This window comes from Corvus kubaryi, unplaced genomic scaffold (genome assembly GCF_017639235.1).
Source record: "Corvus kubaryi isolate FWS band 111438036 unplaced genomic scaffold, C.kubaryi_AGA036_p1.0 37256, whole genome shotgun sequence".
Lineage (NCBI taxonomy): Eukaryota > Metazoa > Chordata > Aves > Passeriformes > Corvidae > Corvus > Corvus kubaryi.
In genome coordinates, this window is record NW_024581076.1 from 2,115,835 (window position 1) to 2,132,995 (window position 17,161).

Below are 17,161 nucleotides of genomic sequence, written 5' to 3' on the forward strand. Positions count from 1 at the left end.
AAAAAATTACCTTGATTAATAAAAACAAGAAGGAAAAATTTCTAGTCTTTTAATGTCTTTCGAAAAAAATATTGCTACAAAATCACACAAATAGTTTTACATGTAAATAACATGTTAGTGTCCTAGGAAGGTTACTTGAGCTTACCTTGCTTTTCTGTTTTGTTCTGTTTGAAGATGTTCTATGCAGACTAATGATTTAGACAAAAAATGATTTGCTGTATGAACTCCACAATATTTTTATTGGGTTTTCCTGTAATAAAGCAAGTGTACTCTTCTGGTACTTTCTAGTTACATGAGCAGGGATGAAGAGTTAATTAGGATGTGAGTACTTACAATCATTCAGATTTGTATAAGCAAATCTAATAACTCAGTGTTATTAAATATGCTTCTGCAGCATTCTTGAGCATCAATCACAGAGAAATAAAGGGGGGAATATTACTTATTTAAATTTTTCAGATTAGTATAAATAATGCAGTGAGAACAGTGCAGATGGAAAGCATCACATGTTCCCTGCCTCTTCCCTCTCTCTTCTGTGCTGTTTTTCAATGCCTCAAAAGAGGAAGCTGCCACAAAGAGGAAGTTTCTTACTTGTTTGGGATCTCACTGAAGTCAAGGGGGAGACTCCACTGTGCCTCAGTGAGTCAGTTACTCACATGCCATGAGACTGATGTCTGACTTGCAGGAGTTTTCATCAATGTACCTGTGAGAAAGGAAAAAAAAAAACACTTTAAAAGAAAGGAGAATGAAAACCTGAACAGTGAATTTCCTACCACCAATGTGGAACTTTCAAAGCATGAGCTGAACTTTATAATTCTCTCAGCTGGATGTACTGTGATACTGTAGTCCTTTTCCTGTTTTAGATGAAACAACTTTTAGCAAAAGAAAAGAGGCAGCAGGATTCAGGGGAAATCTGATTTTTCCTATTCTGATCTCAGCTTCTGTGACAAAAACACAGGAATAACCACAGCTGGCTCTCCAGGAAGGACTTAAATGCCTTTGTTTCAAGGCATGCTGTATTTAAGTGCCCCATAGATGCCTTGCTATTACCAAAGCATGGAAAAATGCCTGGGAGTTATGTGACAAACACAGTTAACCTGCCTGAAGTGAATGATTCCTAAAACTCAGTGTAAAACTAAATGCTTTTCCAGTTGCTTTGTTTTCTAACAGATGCTGTTGTTTGAATTGCGTGTTTGACTCTACTTACGTTAATTAGGCATAACTCTGCATCTGAGTCCCCCAGGTCAGTGTTTTACATCGAATATTTTTTCTGTCATATTGTTGGTTTTCAGCCACCGTTGTACCACAGTCAGTTTATTCACATGCAAGGCTTATTTGCCATAAGCAACCAATTCAGTTTCATTAACAGACCTTGCCCCTGACAAACCAACAGCTGTGGCACTCCTAGTCCTCAAAGCACCTGTGACTGGGTTTCCACATGCCTGGAAATCACTGTACATGTTTTTCCCATTTAGCACTATAAATACAGATGTATGAGAGAAGCAGCACTGACACATGCATGAATTCACTTGTTTGCAGGGCAAATGCACCATTCTAGGAATGTGTTTCCTGGAAATGCAGTTAAGCGACTGTGTATAACTACATATCTTCCTACTCTGAAACATTGCCTGAACACTTACAACTGAACATTAATTTATCAGTTTTGGTATCTTACAAGCAAAAAAATCCTTTGATATGCACAGATGCCTGATTATGTGTGACATCATTACAGAAATCATAGTATCGTAGAATGGTTTGGGTTGGAAGGGACCTTAAAAATCATCTCGTTCTAAACCCCTTGCTATGGGCAGGGACACCTTCCACTAGATCAGGTTTGTCATCCAACCTGGTCTTGAACACTTCCAGAGATGGGGCAGCTACAGCTTCTCTGGGAAACCTGTGCCATTGCCTCACTACTGTCACAGTAAGGAATTTGTTCCTAACATCTAATCTAAACTTACCATCTTTCAGTTTGAAGCCATTCCCCTTGTCCTACCACTACATACTCCTGTCAAAAGTCCTTCTCCAGTTCTCCCGTAGCTCCCTTTAGGTACTGGAAAGTGCTATAATGTCTCTCTGGAACCTTCTCTTCTCCAGGCTGAGCAGCCCCAGCTCTCTCAGCCTGCCTTCACAGAAGAGGTGCACCAGCCCTCTGGCCATTTTTGTGACCCTCTTTTGAACTCCCTCCAGCAGGTCCATGTCCTTTTTTCATTGGGCAACACAGAGCTGGATGCAGTACTCCAAGGGTAGTCACCTTCCTTGAGCTGCTGGTCATGCTGCTTTTTATGCAGCTTCTTTTAATACAAATATTTGTGGCAGAGTGATAGCAGAGTAAATCAGAAGATATGAGTCAAGATGTTATGAGAACAGGAAGAGGTGTCTCAGCATCCTGGTCTTTTGGGGGTAAGATAAAGACTAGGTATCTTCTTGAAAAGCCAGTAAGAAGGATAGTATGGGGAAAGGGAAGGACATATCTGATTCAGGGAAGGAAAAGTATTAACACTACAAAGACTCTTACCTCAGAAAATATGAAAGAGAAGAAAAGTAGGAGAAAAGTTTCAGGAAGTTACTTAAGAAAAAAAGAGATTTTGTTGATTTTGTCTAATTTTCATTTAACTGATAAATACAGATTTTAGATGAGTAACAGTCTTGCACGCAGGATGTGGAGAGCTCACTAACTATTGAACTGAAGCTATTCCGAGGTCTGTGGATGCTAGTTTGTGATATATCTTAGTTAATAACTTGGTAGTTCTGATGCTTGTTTGGTGTTTAGTTCAGGAAAGAAAAGTCAATATCCTTCACCAGCAGTGGTGTGAGTCATACTCTTTATTGGAGGAGTCAGTTCCGTGTGGGAGTGGGACCTAAATGAATGTTTACATGAGGAAAAACAATTTTGTTGTTCAAACCTAAAATATATGCTCTTTCAGAAGCCAGTTAAAGATGGCATTTCAAAGTATTTTTGTTTTCTATACAAAACCTCTACGAGACGACATTTATGTGTCAGAGATCATAAAATGGTACCATTTCATTGCAAACTCATTTTTTTTCTTAACCATAAAAGCAAAGGTCTTTTAGATCAAAGCTTTTAAGAGACACTATGACAGATAACAGAGAACAATCTTTCTCCCTAATGTTCTATGTTTAAAGACACTCACTGTACAATTTCCTAGAAAGCTAGGATTTTTGGAGAAAACTAACTTTATCTTGATTAGATCAGCTTTTAAAGTTATAAAATTGGGGTTATAAAGCTGATGTAAATTATGTAAACCACATGAAGTATGCTGAAAAAGTGGCCACCCTGTTCACTGCCTTTCACTATCCAAATTCTATATATCAGTCTGTCTGTTACATCCAAGCACAGTTAGGATAACTACTTTTGCAAGCCATAAATTAAGGATCACTGCATGTTATGTAAAACCTTGTTAATTTTACCTTTCTTTTATTAGTCACATAGTGGGGTTTTCTACAATAGTTTTAAAAAGTAAAAGAAAACTTCTGAAATATTTATCTATGTAGTGGAAGGGTTGTAATTATTATAGTTTGAATTTCTCAGTTTATTTTCTGTTTAAGAAACAAGGGAGTTCTTTGGTTTATTGATTGAATGAAAAGCTAGTTCTTGAAGCAGAGGTAGTTCTATACAAAGTATGGATGACTGAAGTGAGACTCTTGAAAAAAGGGTTACATAAAGATCTCTTCTAGAGTCAATCTGTCTATGGAACGAATTGTAGACGGTGCATATTTGACACTCTAGAGTTTGTAAGACTGAGAAACCTGCTCAGAGTTTCCAGCTGCTGCTTCTCTGAGTGGAAGTGTTGGATCAGGTGATGAACAGAGATCCCTTTTATATATGAATCTAAATTATTAGGTCTGGGGTGTTTTAGGGACAGCTTTCACCAGATATGTTGCCAGACCTCTCACTGCTAGGGAGGATTTACTGTTACGTTATCTGATTCAGTCAACAAGCCACACCTGATTCTTCGCTCTTGTGACCCACTGTGCAGAATTCCAGACTCTTAGCACCCAGGACAACCTCTTCTTAGGTCATCCTTTTCCATCCAAGGAATCTGAGTGCAAACCAGGAACTGAGGAAGCTGCTCTCACAATCAGATGAGCACTTCTAGCCATGCATACGAGCACCTTTGACCGTGGCTCCTGACATCAGCCTTGAGAGTGTCCTGCTCTCCATGTTTCTTCTGTTGGGTGGTGTGAGCTGCGGTGCTGGGGAGCCTCTGGGCAGGAGGCAGACAGCAAGTGCCACAGTTACTGCACTAGTACCAGTCTATGACTCCAGCTCACTTGTTAACAGTGACTGTCCTGATTCCCAAAGTCACTGAAGATTATGTGTCCCTCTTTGCACAGACAATCTCTCTACTTTACTGAATTCATACACAGCTTCTCTCCTTCTCTGGTAAGTTTTTCTGGTAATTGTCTAAAAGATCTCTTTTTCTACTTCAGTTGTAAGCTGAAGTAAACTAACAGCCTGAGATCACTAACATATTGCATTTGCAGTGAAGGACTCTTTATCTAGTAAGCACCAAAACAAAATAATTTGTTTCTTTTACTTTACAGAATGAGTTTCTGTCAGGAGGTCTGATTGCTTAGGATTCATAGGAGATGGGAAATGCACATGGTGAAATGGTAATTTCTTTTTTCTTTTTTGGGTGTTGAATTTTCCAAGCAAAACAAAAAAGCTTGCTGATAAAGTAACGTGTATAGGTATATGTATGTATGTGTATAATATACACAATTTTTAGGCAGAAAATATTCTCCAATATCCAGAGAGACAGCTTGTATAAAAATGTGAAGGCATCCTGTATCCTGGAAGGCCTCATATCAAGCTGAGATTTGGCTTTAGATGAATTCGTTTTGCAGTATAGCTACAGCTGTATCCATCCATCTCTTTTCAGAATTCTGCTACTGCACTAGTTAAATAATGGACAAGGAGAAGAACCCTGTCTTGGCATTTTAGGGTTCACCATAGAGTTATTCTCAATTGTTCATGAGATTTACTCTGTCCTTGCAAACCTAACCTTCCCTGGCACCTTCTGGGGTTAGCACAGAGAAAAGTGCCTATTTTGACATCCTTTGGAGGAGCTTCTCCTTCTACTGATTACAGTAAAAGCTTGAGGAGATTATCCAACCTTGGTTAAACATAGCCTTTACAAACTCAACTCCATTTATATTCACAAATTAAATTATTCACAGACATTCCTCTAAGGAACAAAAAAGCCAACACATTTTACAATCTTTTGTGACACTGAATTACACAGACTCTGCTAAGCATAAGGAGTTGGCCCATACATGTTTAGCACAGAATTTACTTATGCATGAACTTGAGGATCTTGGCAAATGCTGGACATGATTAAAGAAATGTTTGTTTAGAAGATGTCCAGCAAGTGGCATCAGGTCCTTGACTGGGTCTGTGAAGGTCAAATTCAATTCTTTGTCCCCGGCTTACCATGAAGGAATGATGTGGCACAGAATATGAAGTTAGTTATATATCATTCAGCTCTTATAGTACTGAACTACTTAGGCTCCTAAGACTTGTTTTATTTGATGGCTCAGATAGTTAGAAGTTTATGTCTCGTTAAATCATTTTTTAATACAGTTTAAAGTGCTCTATAAAGTTTCAGGGTTATCAAAACAGTAAAATTATCTGACAAAATCCTGAGAAGATTATGCTTGCCCACTTACTCATAGTATGAGGAAATTCCTATTTCTGTGATTAATGATGACTTACACTGTTAAGAATGGCAGTCTGAATTAGGACAGCTATATTAAGAAAAGAGAAAACTGGTGAGTTTATCAGGAAGAAATATTTGGCTGTTCAGTTCTGTACGCAAACATCACAGCCTTGAAAACTGCTTATGGTTCCTATGGGGAATGCTGTTTGCAGAGTTAGGTTTATCCCTGGCCTATTGAGATGGAACTGACCTTAGCTGTGAAGTTAATATAGTACAATTAATAAAGCAAGACAGAAAACAAATACAAAGAAAGGTAGGGAGGATCAGAGGCAATAAACAAGAAAAGGAAGCTTTAGAGTAGAAAGCAACAGGAAATTCGGGGAGGAAGAAATGCCTGGTTTTGGAAGTGAGGAATCCTTCTCCATTTCTCAGGTCGTTGTATTTCCCTATAAAAACTTTCAATTAACAGTGGACACCTAAATTTTTCATGAGTTTGTAACTAACTATTTTATGCTGAGAGCATGCAGGGAGAAATTCAAACACTACATAATGGCAAATCAGATAAAAGTAACCACTCTCCAGTGATGTTTCTCCTTCCTATTAAAACTGCTGTACACATGTATCTGCTGATAATAAAACGTCAAGAATGAGAGAAAAACTTGAAGGATGCTTGATACAATAGGAAAAAAGTTTATTTTTTAGAAAAAGATAATGTTCTGCATGTTATAGGTCCTAATTATGAACAAACCACACTTTGACTGAAAGCTGAGACTTTCATCTCCTGTTTTCAGAAGGCATGAGACTACATCTGTTTTGAGAGATAATGAGTTTGACACAGAAATCTCAGCCTGGCTACCTTTGAGCTCAGCAGCATATGGTCTAAAACTCCACTAATGATGTGAAAGCTTGAACTTCCCATGTTATGAAAGTGTATGTTCCACTTTTGGAAGAGGCTTGCTTATCCAGCTGTCCATGAATACCACTCAATACTGTTGCATGTTTCATGTCATTAACAGAGAGTGGTAGAAGAAGTATATTCAATTTTGAATAAAAGACAACTGCCTGTATATTAGCTGTGGAGGAGAGATGTAAGCATTCAGGTATATAGGTTTTTGGCCTCACAAACCAGTTTTGGTTTGCTAGTCTTCCTCACATATCAACTTAAATATCCTTCCTTACTTAAAAATCAGGGACAAATGTGATGAATAATGGACTCAAACCCAAAACTGACAAATTCTGAATCTTAATCATTCCAATGGAAAAAATACTTTTGTAATCAAGTATAAAGTTTGGGGTAATACAATCACCTTTTTTTGGTATTTCAAGATGGCACTTCATTAATTACTCAACATCACAGCAGTTCATGAGGAGAGCCACGGGTTTATTCTATATCGTAGTTAGGACAATAAATCATCTTCTGGAGTAATATTATTGATTTAAATGGAAGCATAAGAAAAAAAAGATTAAAACTTGGCATATTTTGTTTTATAGTCCTTTTCAGTCCTCTGGAGTCTGCACAGGGACATTCTGTGAGCTATATTGTAGTCTCATGGATTTCCAACATATGGTAGCAATGTGACTAGTTTAGTCAAATCAAAAAAATTTAAGATTGCCTCATTATCCAGATAGAAAGGATTTAATGGTGATTGATTTCTGTCATAGTGGGATAATTAACCTTACCACTTACAATATGTAGTAATTCATTAAGAGCATCTCACACCAGTTGCTAGAAATTATTAAGCTAAACCTCATGATACTTGCAAAGAAAGAATAATTATCCCCACTTTGCAGGTGGAAAAGCTGATTACATTTTCCTAATTGATTATCTAATATTTTGTGTTATATCCATGCTGAAATATATTGTTTAATTTTTGAGATGCTGAAATTTTTTATCTGTCTTGGGGTGACCTTATGATGTGTATCCCATATCGCTGCCTATGCCCAGAAATTAATTATTGGCCTTTTTATGCTTCTAAACTGAGCCTGAGAGGGGGAAGAAAAAAAAAACTGAGCAAAACTTTCGCAAAGCAGTTTACAGCTTGTTCAAGGTCACATAAAGATAGCAGGTTTTTTTTTCCCAGCTGGGGCAGGGGAGCGAGGAAGCACCCGGCTTGCGGCTTTTTCCAGTCAGCTTTTGGCCAGTTTTTCCAGTTTCTTGTTCTCCGGAGAGAGGCTGAGAGTTGAACTTTTCCTTCTCTGGAATTTCGGATTTTCTCCCTTTTCTACTGGACTGCCTGATTGCTGTAACATCAGAGCACATCGGGAGGACTTTCCACCAGGCACAGAGGGCCTGGCCCTGGGCCAAGCCCCAGCTCCAAGGAGACCAAAGGGAGGACTCGAACAGTTTCCCAGGTTTTTCCTCTACAGTGAAAGATTTTACCATTTAACATTATTTTCCTTTCCCGTGTGTTTGTTAAATAAATAGTTTTATCTTCTTCACTTTCCTTCGAGGAAAATTTATTTTTTCCCGAACCTGGTGGGGGGAGGGGTGGTTGTGCCTTCTCTCAGAGGATATATTCCTAAATTTGGCCAAACCGGAACATTATCTCAAAGTCCAATGAATATGGAGATGAAGTTTAAACACAAATCAGGAGCAAGCTACATCTGAGCAGCTTCAGAAATTCAGCTTTACTTTTGAAAGCATGGGAAGAGGTATAAGGAAACCCACAACAAAGTTCAACAGAACTCTGAATCAAATTTTAGACTTTTTCATTTGAATATATGTTAGAGATGTAGGTCAAGTGACTTTGATTATACATAGATTGCAATCAGAGTCCAAAAAACTGACTATTTTTGAATTCTGGAACCTTTATCTTGATTTTTATTAATTTTTGTTCATTAAAATACGACATACTTTATTTCATTAAAGAAAACTCTCTGGTAGCTAATTTAACATTTGTTAATTTTTACAGGGACAAAGTGATGTTTTACTTTACCAGTATAAAGCAGAGAAGAGGTGGAGGTCATAGTGTGTTTCCCACTAGCAGCACTCTGTGTTCTCCAGATCCTGCTAGGGAGAGGGAGAAAAACCATGTACCAACCCAGAAAATCCATATCTACCTTAATCATAATGTACAGTCCTCTTTCAGTTTGCTAAAGCTTTGTAAAGCCCTTGTGTTTGAAAAACATAATCACTCTTAGACAAGCTAAGTGTGGCAGAGTTGTCTCACACAGAGTGCTACTCTTCTGGTTTATACAGATACAGCCAGGAGAAAGGCAGTGAATCTTACTTAACCCAATCTTCATTGGCTCTACATTTTAATCAGCATTTAATCCCCCAGTATTTGCAGGGATGCTTTGGTAAACTAAAGTAGCAGACAAATGAAGAATATCCAGGGAAAAGTGAGTGAGTTAGGAGAAGCACGCATATAAGACTTCTTTCTAGCAAAAAAAGTGGTTTCAATTAACGTTTCAATATTTTTCAATAATTTTCTTCTTTTCAGCATTTTTTTTTTCCATTAAATTTAATTATTCTCTCATCCAATTATTTGACTTAGAAAATATGACAAAATATGACTAAAAATGCTTCAATCAGTAGGACGGCTCAAGAGCTGAAGACAAGGAACTTGTGAAGAAAATATGTCTTGAGAAAACACCCATTAGAGGACAGTCTACCTGATTTAATGATGTGTCAAATAGGATAGAAACCCTATTGAGTCCCAGGGTTTAAGTATTTTTTCAAGTTTTGTTTGACATAGTGAGGTATAGTGTGAAAGCAAAATGCTGTGAAGGTGATAGACCATAAAACTGGTGATGTGAAGGAATGAAAATGGTCAAATACAGCCATCCTTGCTTTTGCTGAGTAAATAGGAGCTTACTTGTCCTGCTGGGATTATTTGCAGAGCACAGTTTGTCAATAAATAGGTGTGAGAATTGGCTGTATTGTGAGTGAAAAAATGTCCTGAATGTGTCTATGGAAACCAAATTGTACTTTTCTTGTCCAATCATTCCCTATAATCTACAAAGTTAGAACCTCTTATTTTATCTGGGGGCATCTTGATGCAAGACTTTGTAATATCTGATGAACAGCAGGTACATCATAATCACTGATTCCTTCTCCATAAGGTAATTAACAAAACCATTAATAACCAAGCTGTCTGCTGTACCTTAAAGGTACAGAAAGTCAAAGGTGAGACCAATGGTCTCATAGCAGTTAATTGGTATCACACTCCCTTGTAAGACCTTGCTTCTTGTAGTGAACCCTCCTATGCCAGCAACAGGATGGCTAGGGGCCAATGAGGACATTAACCTCTTCTCTCACTGCTGGGTCTGAGTGCACTGAGTGCTGCAACCCGGGCTGGCCTGGGCTAGCTTTGGACTAAGTCAGTGTCAGGATCAGGAGCAGGACTGCAGCTCACCTGAACCTGGAAAGCAGGATGACTTCATGTTTGGTTTCAGGCTTGACTCAGTACTTATTTTATCAATACCTCGTTGTTCCCATCCTAAAACATTAGCTCTTTCTCTGTGATCGCGATTAAGTTGGTGTTACCCTGGTGATTTCAGAGAGAAAGAGCAAAGCCGTCATAGGAGAGAAATGGTGTTGTTAATTGAGTCTGCTACCTCCTACTTCTTGTGTCAATTTGAATTCAGTGGTTTGCCAAATTTTTCTAAGGAGATTAATGACTTTGGATACCTAATTTAGGAAGCCTTTAAAGCCTCTTGGACTTTAGGAAGTGAAAGTTATGTTCCACTGAAGTGCTTCAGGCTGTAAATGTAAAAGCTAAAGCTCTGAAGATGCACCCACCCAAAAATATGCATATATTTGTACATGTCCTTTTCTTTGCTACAGTTGTGCATTTGGCAGAACATGAGCTTGCTGCTTCCTCTCTTTGCTTTGCTAAAGCCAACAGTCCAAATTGCTAGAAAAATGTATAGTCACTCACAGCTCTAGCTTTTTTGATAGAAATTAAATAACTTCATACTTTTCCTGTAATAGAAATATCCAAGAAGCATTGCTCATGGTAAAACAAATGAATCAATAATCTACCTCCATGATTTGATTTTGGGAAACAAAAAAAAGCTGCAGTTCATATCGGCCCACATAATTTAGCAGCTCTGGAAATTCATACCATTTTTAGAATTTTCCTTCCATGACAGTTTTCCATGTTGAGAAGAATTCAGCTTTGAGTTTTCTACTTGCTCTGATAGATTTATCCTATTAAAAAAAAATGTTTACCACCATTTTTATTGGGTTTTTCCCCCAAAGATTTATAAAAAAATTAAGGTGTTTTAATTAAAAGTTCATATAAGAAAATATGTATTTGTAATTACTTCCCAAGGCACTAAATGCATTTCCTTCTAAATGTTTGTGCATGTAAGCTTCTATGATATATTCTTAAAAGACTGAAAAATAAGTTCTGCACAATAATTTATCATTTTAACTAGAATTTTTATTAGTACCATGCTATTTGCAAACAGATTAGTAAGTCTTTAAAGTAATTCAAAATTACAGTTTGAGTTCTATATTGAGATGTTTGTAGATCACAAACATCAAAAAAAAAGAAAGAACATTCTTTTGGGTCAAGTATTTTTAATGATAATAATCTTAGTTTAGATATCCTGAGTTCTGTTTTGTCATGAATTAGTGTCAAAGGAAAATTATTCTATTTTGATTCTGTGAACACTTCATGTTTAATTCTAGGTTTATGTTAAGTCAAATTTATTGTGACAGAACTATTTATCTGCTGCTATCTAAGCAGTGAAATAAGTGCTTGCAAATCAGTTAGATAAATATATTAATTAGTTAGAAGACAGTCCATAAGAGAGCAAAATCAATAGCATGTGGAAGGTAACAAAGTATCAGCTTTCAACCAGATGACTGACTGTGCAAGCTGAAATTTTTCACATCCAGAACTTGAAATTTGGACATGAGCAGTGTCTCTCTGTTAATGTCTGTCCATAAAAAATGTAAACACCTGAATAGCAGTAGAGCACAAATTCTAAATGTACAAACCCTGTAAAATCAAACTAAATTTAAAAATATACTTTTATGATTTTCCATATAGACTCTCAGTTCTAATTATCACTGAGTTTGGTGTTGCCATATAATATACCACTCACTGGGTTCAAGTGACTGACATAGACCAGAAACATAACTATGTATGTAAGTCAGTATTTAGGCTTATTTCTATGCAGAATGGGAGTTCTGGGACAGATAAATGGACATTTATTCTAATACTATCATTTTTCTAATCTGGTATGCCAGTGTTTGCCTCAATATTATTTGGTACTTTTTGGAGGATAACTTTTGAGACAGCAAGTCTTTCAAGTTTGTAAACTCTTTCTTGATGAATTATTTTTAATCCATTGTTTCTCCTTCTTAACTTTATTTACTTCGTAATTGGCAATCACTTTAATTTCATGCCTTACGCTAATGTCACAATGTCTTCTTTCAAACACTGATCATACAATTGGTCTAACAGTTCATCTAGCACTGCTTTTAAGGTTGTACTGGAACTCAAAGCCAACAGATCACCCATCAAGTTGCACAGTTATTGGCCTATAACAGAGAATAACCCCAAAAGAATGAGAACAAAATGATGGGAGATTAACAGACAGAACTTCAGAGATAGAGGCTCTTTCAGCAGAGCGGCTGAGAGAATGGTTTGAATGTCCTACTTTGGCCAGGAGAATTATTTTTCTCTTGAGAAGACAAATTTATTCAGATAATCCCCAAACTTTCTGCTCATCCAGCTTGCATCTGAGACAAAAAATTGTAAATATTGGGGGAGGGATAAAAGAAAACTAAACGTCACTCTTTTCTGAAAACAAATGCTTTGTTCCTTGAAAGAGATCATGGATAAAAGTGGTGAGAGCATGTGCTCTGCATATTCCTTCTACTTCTGTCTCCATCTTCAGCCTCTCAAACCTATTTTTTTTTTTAATTCTGTAAAAAAGTGGCTAAAGACAATGCAAATCTGGGTCTTGGTCTGTTTTAAACCTTGTATCTAGGAAACTGTCCTAGATTCTTCTATTCATATATAGCTTGATTAATTTCTGTAGGGCTAAAATACTGGTTTCTGCTCTGGTGTCTCCACTGAGAGTGAGAATGACCGCCCTCCACCTCTGCTAAAGGATTTAGCTCTCATCTTTCAATGGCTTAGACATACTTTGGTTCCTGGTACTAACATTTTGTTATGAAGACAGAGGAATGGTGGGATGGCCCATATGGATGGGTGCTTGGATGATGTTTATATTGTGTTAATGTGATAAAACATGATTTTATACAAATATATAATTTTATGTATATAGGTATGTGTGTGTATTAAGGATCGACAGACTTGGTGATTTCTGCTAAAAAGGAATTGAATTTAGGATCAATATACAAACTGTTCAATATACGTCTGTTTGCAGACAAATGTCTAAATTGCAAAAATATCTTAGAGTACCATGATGAATGAATAATTCTAACTAAATACTTTCTTTGGTGATACCATACCGATTTAAAGAGGTCTTGCCCTAAATGTCTCAGAAATCAAGAAAATAGTTGTACAGGAATTATCTACAAATTTATAATTAGTTTTCATGTTTTCAGTCAGTACTTTGTAGTATAATTCTTATATGGGTCATTTCAGCATTTGCTTAATTTTATGTGTGAGCTCAAATCCAGTTATCAGTGGACTGTTCTGCTGAAGATGGCTAGGTTTAAAAATTAAGTATGTGTCTTAGTACTTCATGAATGAATTCTGTAATCTTAGGAGATGCAAACCTCTCAAGAATTCAATTAAATGTCAATTAAACTTTGGTAAAAACTTAAACCTGTGTAAGCATCTGGGGATCTGGACATCAGAAGTTGAACAAGACCTACCCAATTTGTTCTCCTCAGAGAGTATTCAGCACAGATTTGCTGTCAAAACTGAATTAAACTCTTGCAATTTAGATCTCTGTTCAGTGAGATTTTTTTCTTATATCCTGCACACCAAATCCAAAAATTTCTTTTTTAAAAACTATTTTTAACAATACTGTAAGTGCCCTCTATACAAAAGGTGAAAGTAGAATTCAGAATGTCTATTAACTAGGTGGCAGTCACTGCACTGGACTTTGGTCATAATATGAACTTGCTTTTCAACAGAGTGGGTGTGATTATTTGCTACTTTTGTCCCATGTGCAAAATATGGCTGAAAATGCAGCAGTGCAGAAGAAAGGGCAAATTTTAAATAGTTTGCAACTCAACTGGAAAGAAATGTATCAGCCAAGAGAACCCATTTCTGTAGCCTAAGGGGCAGTTTTCAGTATTCAGTTATTAGGCAACTTGGAACAAAAGACAAAGATTGCACAGAATTCTTGTAACTACAAAGTTTGCTTCTCTGCTTTCTCTGCAATTACTGTAGCCTTAGCCTCGATTCCCACACTAATTAACACATTAGCTCATTTTGACCATTTTTATTTTATTGGTTTTTTAGAGTCTTTGAAGCCGTCTCAGCAGACAAAATTCGATTGACAGGTGGTTACACCTTTATGAAAATGGTACAATTTGGCTTTCTGTCTCTGCAGGTTTTAACTCCTTAGTCATTCTTAGCTCTGTGCACATTTGGCTTCTTCATTGTTCCATCTTTCATGCTCTACTGAGTTGGTGTCTCTGTGTAGATCATCCTTCAATCATATGCTTCACAGAGCCAATACACATAGATTCCCACTGCTGATTCACTCTGTGCTTGTCCGATTTCATGCATTCTATGGTTATTTTATTCAGAAGACTGCAGCAATTATTGTCATGTTAATGTTCTCATCCAGATAGTAATACAGCAGGTGACTAGTGGTAATTAATCATCAAACCCTTTATTCTTTTTATAACAGAGGAGCTTTTTAATATTGTGCAAATCATAACCTGCACATCCATAAGTGTTGTGCGAATCTGTCAGAAATAGCCAAGCTCTTCTAGAAAATGGTGTCAAATGTTGAAAGTCTTATCTTAAGAATTTATAGGGTCTAAGTGTCCTATTACAAGTTTTATAGATGTCATTCCCATTAAAAACACAGAAAATGTCATGTCAAAGCCCCCAGTCTACCAGTGGTGTGTGTTACATTTGATAACTGTTACTGTCCCTTGCAGATAAATTACAGTCTTTCAGCTGCATAAATACAGGTTTGCTGTTGAAGAAACAGCGTACAAGCAGACATTTTTTTTTAATCTGCATCTTTGAAGGCCACTAATGGCCATTCAACCAACCTCTCAAAGCACTTAATAAGAGTATTGATGACACACAGCTGACAGTAATGTCAATCAGTCAATTTTTGGGTATTACTAATATTTCCCATTACACACGGTATGATAAATTTACTATGACTGCAGCTAGGAGAATGAGCAGAGCAATGTCATATTTACAATTTTATTTTAAACTTTATGTAGTACAAAACATTTTTAAAATGGCATTGTGTCATGAGAAATGATGATGGCTGTGTATTAGAATCAATAGAGACCTCTAGAGTAGCCCTTTACTGTGTCTTCCAATCATCATGCTGGTCAATTAATATTGGTAAAGGAGTCTCAAAGTCTACAGCATCTTAGGAGCTTCCAGAGAACCCAGCATCAGGAGAAGTTGCAGGGTAGCCACTTGACTCATCTATTCACCTGTTTGCCAGATGTGCTAAGGAAAAGAGGTATCTTTCAGTCACCACTGGAGAATTAGTGGTGATGGATATTTTCCTGGTAAGACTATCAGAGATTTCAGTCTTTAAAAACAAAACAAATAAACAAGCAACACCGCCCCCCCCAAGATATTGTAATTGCTATCAAAAATATTTGGGGCTGATTATATAGCATGCATATGCTGCTTTTCAAACAAGTATTGATATGGGCTTGCAAGGCAATTTTTTTATCATCTGAAACATATTGTTTGGAATAGACAAAGTATTTATTTTTCTACTAAAACAGACGAGCTTTTTTTAAATTTGCATTTCTGTGCTATATCAGAAAATGCAAGTATGTTATATGAAATACAGAATATTGCCTTTGTCCCACTTCTCACAGATTTTGGAGGAGTGTTATGCTTAGTTTTAGGATTGGGAAATTGTGGGCACAAAACCAGGAAATTTCTCAGGGAGCACATTTCTCAGTTTGTTTTAGAGAGGATTGTAATCAGAAAGAAATCCACAGTTTTTAGATTTTTGGACAATCATTTGATCCTAACAGATGCTGAGTGTCTTGTGATATGGCTAGGAATGAAAGCCCAGCTCTTCAGACTCATGCACTGACTTTGTGTGTGTGGTAGGATTAGTTTTTCTTTACTTTGGTTTTGAGGATAAGGAGCTTCATCTGACCGTTCTGTGAGAATATTTGCATGGAAAATTTCTATGGGGAAACTTGGTAGAAATGTTTAAGTACCAAAGAATGCAGATAGACAATTAGGGACGTTTTTAAAAGTGCCAAGGCATCTAAATACATTGGAAAATCATACTATAATCCCTGACTACATTGTAAACCACTTTTATCCTTTAAAAGCTAATATTTAACCTCCATGTGTGAGATTAATTTCACCTAACTTGAAACATCCTTCGTTAATATGGATGTATTTGTCTGAGCTAGACAGCATGGTGACTTTTTATAGTCAGGGAAGAGAAACAGTCACTTGTGGGACACGATTCATCTAATCATGACTTAGAAATCTAAACCAGTTCAGATGAATTGAACTCTAAAAATGCCTATTTGTCTCCACTGTCTGTAGCAGAATTCTAGGGTGACAGTCTGTGCTATCCTTGGCTATATTACTAACCTATAAAGTCAGACAGCTAAATGTCTTAACTACCTTGTTTTGGATCAATTTCTAAGAACCAAATAGCTTAAGCAAGCTGCGTCCAAACCTACTGTTAAGGCAAAAATCAGGGGTGAATATCTCCCCTCTGTGCCTGGTTTTCTGTCTCTGGAAAATGAGTAGATTAATTCCAGAACTCAGTGAGAGCATGGGGCAGGACGTAGGGTACAGACACGTACAGGATCATGGGTTAAAATGTGAATTCAAAGTAATGTGAGCCACCTCTGTGCTTCCATTCTAATTGGTGACCTAGATATTACAGCTTATTGCCTGTTGTCAGGGGTAGCATGGAAATGCGCTAGGGATTGTGATTCATGTGCTGCAGGAAGCTCTACCCCTTAAGGAGTCAGAGGAAGGCCCTAGGTGTCTGCTGGCATTATGCTGAATTGAGCCCTGAACATGGCAGTGCTTTTAATTTTTTTTTTCACTATATAGATTAAAAAAGTAAGAGTGCATATATCTAATTGTCCTTCTTTTTCTGACTTCTAGATACAATAGCCCTTCTCTGATGTAGTGTAATAGTGGCTAATGCATGAGATATTGAATACTTTTGCCTCGCCTCACTTCGTAAGGAATAATATTTTATTTGTTAATTACCTAAGGCATCAAGCTGGGATTGTGATGAGTCTTTTCACGTTCTTATTTTCTCAACAAGAGTTTTGTGAAAAAAAAACCAAGCTGGCATCAGTAGCTAATTGATAGAAAGATGACAATTTTCAAAGTTTTGTG

General features: G+C 36.9%; 1 protein-coding gene across 6 annotated transcripts in view; it reads left to right on the forward strand.

Annotated features, from left to right (window-relative positions):
• CNTN5 (contactin 5) overlaps positions 1–17,161 on the forward strand; it is a 619,355-nt gene that overhangs the window by 53,524 nt on the left and 548,670 nt on the right. For 3 of the 6 annotated variants that reach the window (XM_042023751.1, XM_042023752.1, XM_042023755.1), the window contains one exon: positions 4,567–4,635. The exons of the other annotated variants lie outside the window; for them this stretch is intronic. The gene's annotated coding sequence lies outside the window, so the exon portion shown is untranslated. The remainder of the gene's footprint in view (positions 1–4,566; positions 4,636–17,161) is intronic. 6 annotated transcript variants of the gene reach the window in all.